General features: G+C 42.3%; 1 pseudogene; it reads right to left on the bottom strand.

The window, feature by feature from the left end:
- Nucleotides 1-3,748: 3,748 nt before the first annotated feature.
- Nucleotides 3,749-5,428, bottom strand: LOC139468611 (arylsulfatase I pseudogene; annotated as a pseudogene).

Here is a 5,428-nt window from a genome sequence, read left to right as displayed (position 1 = left end):
CTTCGGCGTCACGAGCGAACTCTTTAACCACTAGGCTACCCCACCACCCTACAGAACTGTAGACTGATGCTCTGTACACTTGCTTTCATCAGCAATAAAGCGATTTAACTCTTCAATGCCCCTATTCATGTTTACCCAGAAATGCAAAACGTTTGGAAATCCCCCCCTGTCCACATCAGGTTAACAATGAACGAACTAAAGAAAAAAAAACACAGATATTTTTATGTTTCCAGGTCTCCAAAGTAATCACCCATGTTGTCTGGTCAGAGTGGCAGGGTCAAGAGCAGGATCGGGTCTGGGCTCAGTGTGGGGTCATGGGGAGTGGTGGGGGTGTCTCAACATGTGCTAATACTAAAGACTTATGACAGCCAGAGACTGATTAGTGATTACAAGCTCTGTCCTCGCTTGTGAATTCAGCAGATTTATACAGACCCTGATACTGCCGTAATCTTGACGTGCATTATAGGCTTGCATCGGCTGTATTGGAAATATTTGTTTCAGGGTCTGTATGACAGACTACTACACAGGCACAAAGACAGATGAGAACGAATAATCACGTAAATTACACATACTGTCACGTGACTCGGTGATAAAACAGTTCTCAGTGGTTCGAATGGTCACGTGACTACTGAAGCATTGTAGTCATGGAGCAATTTCAGAGGGTGGGTCCATCGCAGTCATCCGGGTCCCATTCTTCAGGGCCAGCATCTTCAGCAGGAAGTTGACAAGGTCGGGGTTTTGGAGGGGGAACACAGTGGCTGGACATAGGAGCTGAGGATGACGCCGCTTCGGTCGAGACAGTCAAGTGTCGGTGTCTGGATGTCAGGGTTGATCCAGCTAACGTCGTTCCAGCCAAGGTCATCTGCTACGATGAAGACAATGTATGGTTTGTCTGCAGCAGTGCTGATGTTTAAACACGAAGCAACTATAAGAGCAATGGCAACTGTAAGCTCCATATTAATCAAGTAATACCACTACATGTGGTGAGTCAGTATATATACCTAATGGCAAAGCCTGATCTGTGTCTCCTGCAGGGTTAAGAGCAATATCTCTCTCACTCTTTTCTGGTCACGCTACAAGTGCATTTTTGTTCATGTCTCCCAAAGTTTTGAGACTCAAACGCTTCACTGGCTCAAAATCTTTGCCTGTTTTCACAAAACGAAATATTTATCTCCTAAATGGACAGCATGATTTCGGTTTACTGACCAGTTAATTGCGATTCCTTGTCATCTTTCAAAGAATCTTCCTCTCATAATTGACAAATTGCAATGATACATTTACTAAACTTTCATTTACATTTCAATAAAGGGTGGTTTCTTGCTCATTGTGCGATCCCTGTTGACACCTGCTGATTACAATTTGCAAAAGAAAAGATATCAAACCATAAACAAAACAGGTAAAACATAATGATTATGAGCTGCATGGTAAGCAATTGCCAGATAAATAAAATAAACCATATGGTTTTTCACTGGCAAACTTAACAAACCTCGCTTCTTTATTGAGTACATGCTATTAAGTGTTAAATGTTGTCAGTCATAAACAAATAACATTAACAACTTTCAAGGTCAATACATACCTAACACTCTGACTCATAATTATCTACCTGTCTCAAAATGGCGACCCGGACAACACATATGTGAGGTCATTCTCTCCATTCCTTGGCAACAAGATGGACTTAGGTTCTGTGAGGGTAGGGTTCGTTTCTGGAGCATAATTCATTAACCGTCACATATATTTTTATGAAACTTTGCAGGTCTGTCAGGTACATGCTGAACTGGTGCCTTTTGCTATTTAGAAATTTTAGAATTTTGTTTACGTTTCCATGGCAACAAGATGGACTTAGGTTATAAACTCTTCTATTTTTACAATTTCCATGACAAGTTCCACCTCGGTTAAAAGAGGTTGTTTGTTTAGATTTTATTATATCATAAATTCTGCAACAGGGGCGGGGGATATAGCCACGTTAGTAACATTGATAACAGGTATATCTTTTAAAACTGTATGGAACTATACAAGGAAATTACGATAAATAATAATACGTAACAGAAACGAGATAGAGATCACCAGTCACCAAAGTGAGGTCACCATACAAGGGATCGCGGGGATACTTCTGCTTCCTGCACGGTTTCAGTAAGTTAAAGCCAAAATTGAAGGAAACAAGCATTCAACGAGTAAAAGGTAGTAGAAAAATACATCCTTTGAATGATATGGCGTCACATACCCTCTCAAGGGGACAATGAAATTATTACACTTCAGCCCCCTCTTGACGGTGTTTATGAATTCGGTAAGTATGGGAGGTAACCGCAAACAAGAGAGAAACATATCAAAAAGGAACTAGTGAATGAATATTGATTTCTTTTCTTCTAAATATATCTGTGTAACTTTTTTTCTCATTGCAATTTGTTTCCATTTAAATTTGAATCAACAATGTATTGTCTTCGAGGTAATGTTCTGATGTTCTGTTCCCATTCAGCCGTTCTTAGCCTTTCAACGTTTACAGGGGGAGGTCACAGGTTGTTGAATATATTTGACGAATTATGTTTTTGTATATGTAATCTGATAAACAAAGAGTTTGTTGCCGTGTTAAAAGCATCAGAACATTTCTTGTATTTTACTTTATGAGTCAGTGTTTCCTAACAAAACACCATGGAGAACTGTAGTCAACAGAGCAGTCTTTATTGACCACGATGTTTCAGTTCATTTAGGTTTGTCTGGTTACAAAAATACTCATACAAGACCAACCTTACATGTGTACCGGTTTCTGGCTTTGGAGTATCAAAATCGTAAAACAAAATTTCAATTGTGTGTCAAATCTCTTCACGATCCAACACTTTGTAGGAGTGTGATTGTTTCACGGACATTATTTTCAATGATGTCTTGAAGAACCTGGAGTGACCAAGAACTTTCGTCAGTGGCAGGGTTATTTCACCTTGCGTTGTGGCAGGACGAAAGGACGTATATCATAAACCTTCGCTGGTAAGGACGTGACAAATTCAGAGACTCCTGTTTGTTAGCTGCAGTGTGTCGAGGGCCCTGTATGTATGTATGTGGTGTTTGATTTGTGAATGAGTGGTACTGTTTTGGCTACAATTGTCATGTTATCTTAAACAGGGAGGTTATACAAATATTTCATAAAATGGCGAATCACAGAAACCTGGCAAAAACCATTGCATTTTTTTGGATCACGTGTGGACATCGCCACTTGAAATAGAATCAATAATGCTGAACTTGTATTAACAGCACGAACAGCATGAACATGTAGATGTAAACGCCGATTTCGCTTGCAAAAAGTGCACTGCACATTTAACATTCCTCATCGCCAGAATGGCTTGTTCTTGGTTTATAAGTAAGTCATTCTATTTCAATTTCCGAGTAATATAGTCCCTTAATGGCATCTCTGACAAGCATTTAGAAGCTGACGGTAGCCTGAGGAGTTGTTCTAATCTGGAATAATGTTGAACAAATAATTTCTAAAAATGCACTTTCCATTTAAATACAAATAAATAGATAATAAAAACGGCACTTTGGACGCGATGCATTGATATATTTATCCCTTATAATCCATTGACGTCACAATGACATCAATGGTCCTGAAGAGCTCTGATAAAGGTGGAAGTACTTCTCTAATACCCATGGAAGTGTCACAACAACAAGAATTGCTTCCTCGAATGAAACAATAAACCAACAGAAAGTGCATTGTAGACTGACAATTTAATTTGTTTCAAACACGATTTATATCACAGTTCCAGAGAGGAATGCATCACTTTATTCCTAAATAGGACATTATTTTCCTACATGATCCGGTTTTACAGAGGAATTACGTATAATCAAGCAAATCAGATACAAAATAATCACATGACTTTAGGCACAACACATCTCTTGGGGAATCGAATGGTCACGTGACTTTAGGCACAACACGTCTCTCGGTCGGTCAACTGGTCACGGGACAATATCGAAGCAATTTCTAGCACCAGCCGGGGCTCCAGCTACCGTTGAAGTTGACTGGATTAGATCGAGGGTCAGAGGGTGGGTCCATTGCAGGCACCCGAGTCCCATTCTTCCGTGCCAGCATCTGCAGCAGGAAGTTGACAAGGTCGGGGTTGTTTTTGGAGATGTCCTGGTGCTCTGTTGGGTCGGCGCTGATATTGTACAGCATGACGCTAGGAAGGGGAGAATCGTCCATGATTTGGACGTCTAAGTCAAAACCAGGGGGAGGGTACCATCCCGAGTATCCAGGGTCTCCAACGATCAACTTCAGGTCTCCCCACCTGAGAGCTGCAGCATAGTGGTCGTCATAGATGTTGTAGACAAATTGATTCCTTACGCTACTGTCTCCATTGAGGATCATGTCGACCTGACTCAACCCATCAATGTCCAGTTGGCTGGAGTCTCCCCCTGCTATGTCCAGTAACGTGGGGTACCAGTCCACGGCGTGGAACAGACCAGGGTTAGTGTAACCTTTCTTATTCAGCAGAGTCTTGCTGTAGACGAAACCCGCTCCCCTGGTACCTCCCTCCCATAGTGTGTTTTTTCCGCCCCTCAGAGGCCAGTTATTGGCACCTCTTGTAGGAGGCCCACCGTTGTCTGTTGTAAACACAAGAAGTAGGTTGTCCATGAATCCAAGGTCCTCAAGGACAGTGGTGATGTTGTACACAGCATCGTCCAAAGCGCTCACCATGCCACTGTAAACCTTCCTATTTAAATCATGAATGTGGCTGTATCGGTCTGAATATTTGACAGGCACCTGCAGTGGCACATGTACAGCTTGAAACGGCAGATATAGATACATCGGCTTGGACTTGTCGTGGTTCATTATGATGTCAATGGCTCTCTTCGCAAACACGTATGTGGAGTATTCCCCTTGGGCGTCTTTGTACACATCTGTCATGTTCCTGAAGTCATAACCATTGTAATCAGCCACCTCGTCCCTGACATGTGTGAAGTAGTCCTCCATACCTGCATAGTAGCCCATGAAGGTGTCAAAGCCTCTGTAGGTGGGCGTGTACTTCCAATCACAGAAGCCTAGGTGCCATTTGCCGACCATGTGGGTGTCATAGCCGAGGGTCTTCAGCCTCTGTGGGATGGTGGTCAGATTAGCTGGCATGTACTTGGGCTGTTCTATGAAGACAACTTTATCCTGGAGCCCTGTGTGGTATGGAAACTTGCCTGACATGAAGCAGTTTCTGGAGGGGGAACACAGTGGCTGGACGTAGGAGGAGTTAAGGATGACACCACTATGGGCGAGGCGGTCAAGTGTCGGGGTCTTGATGTCGGGGTTAATCCAGCCAACATCATTCCAGCCAAGGTCATCGGCCACAATGAAGACAATGTGTGGTTTGTCTGCAGCAGTGCTGATTTTTAAACACGAAGTGACTATAATAGCGAGGACAACTGAAAGCTCCATGTTAATGAAGTAACACCTATACAT

Source organism: Haliotis cracherodii, unplaced genomic scaffold, assembly GCF_022045235.1.
Source record: "Haliotis cracherodii isolate W230 unplaced genomic scaffold, xgHalCrac1.p SCAF_2, whole genome shotgun sequence".
NCBI classification, from domain to species: Eukaryota; Metazoa; Mollusca; class Gastropoda; order Lepetellida; family Haliotidae; genus Haliotis; species Haliotis cracherodii.
The sequence above is the reverse complement of the archived record's forward strand: the minus strand, read 5'-3'. Positions and strand labels throughout refer to the sequence as shown.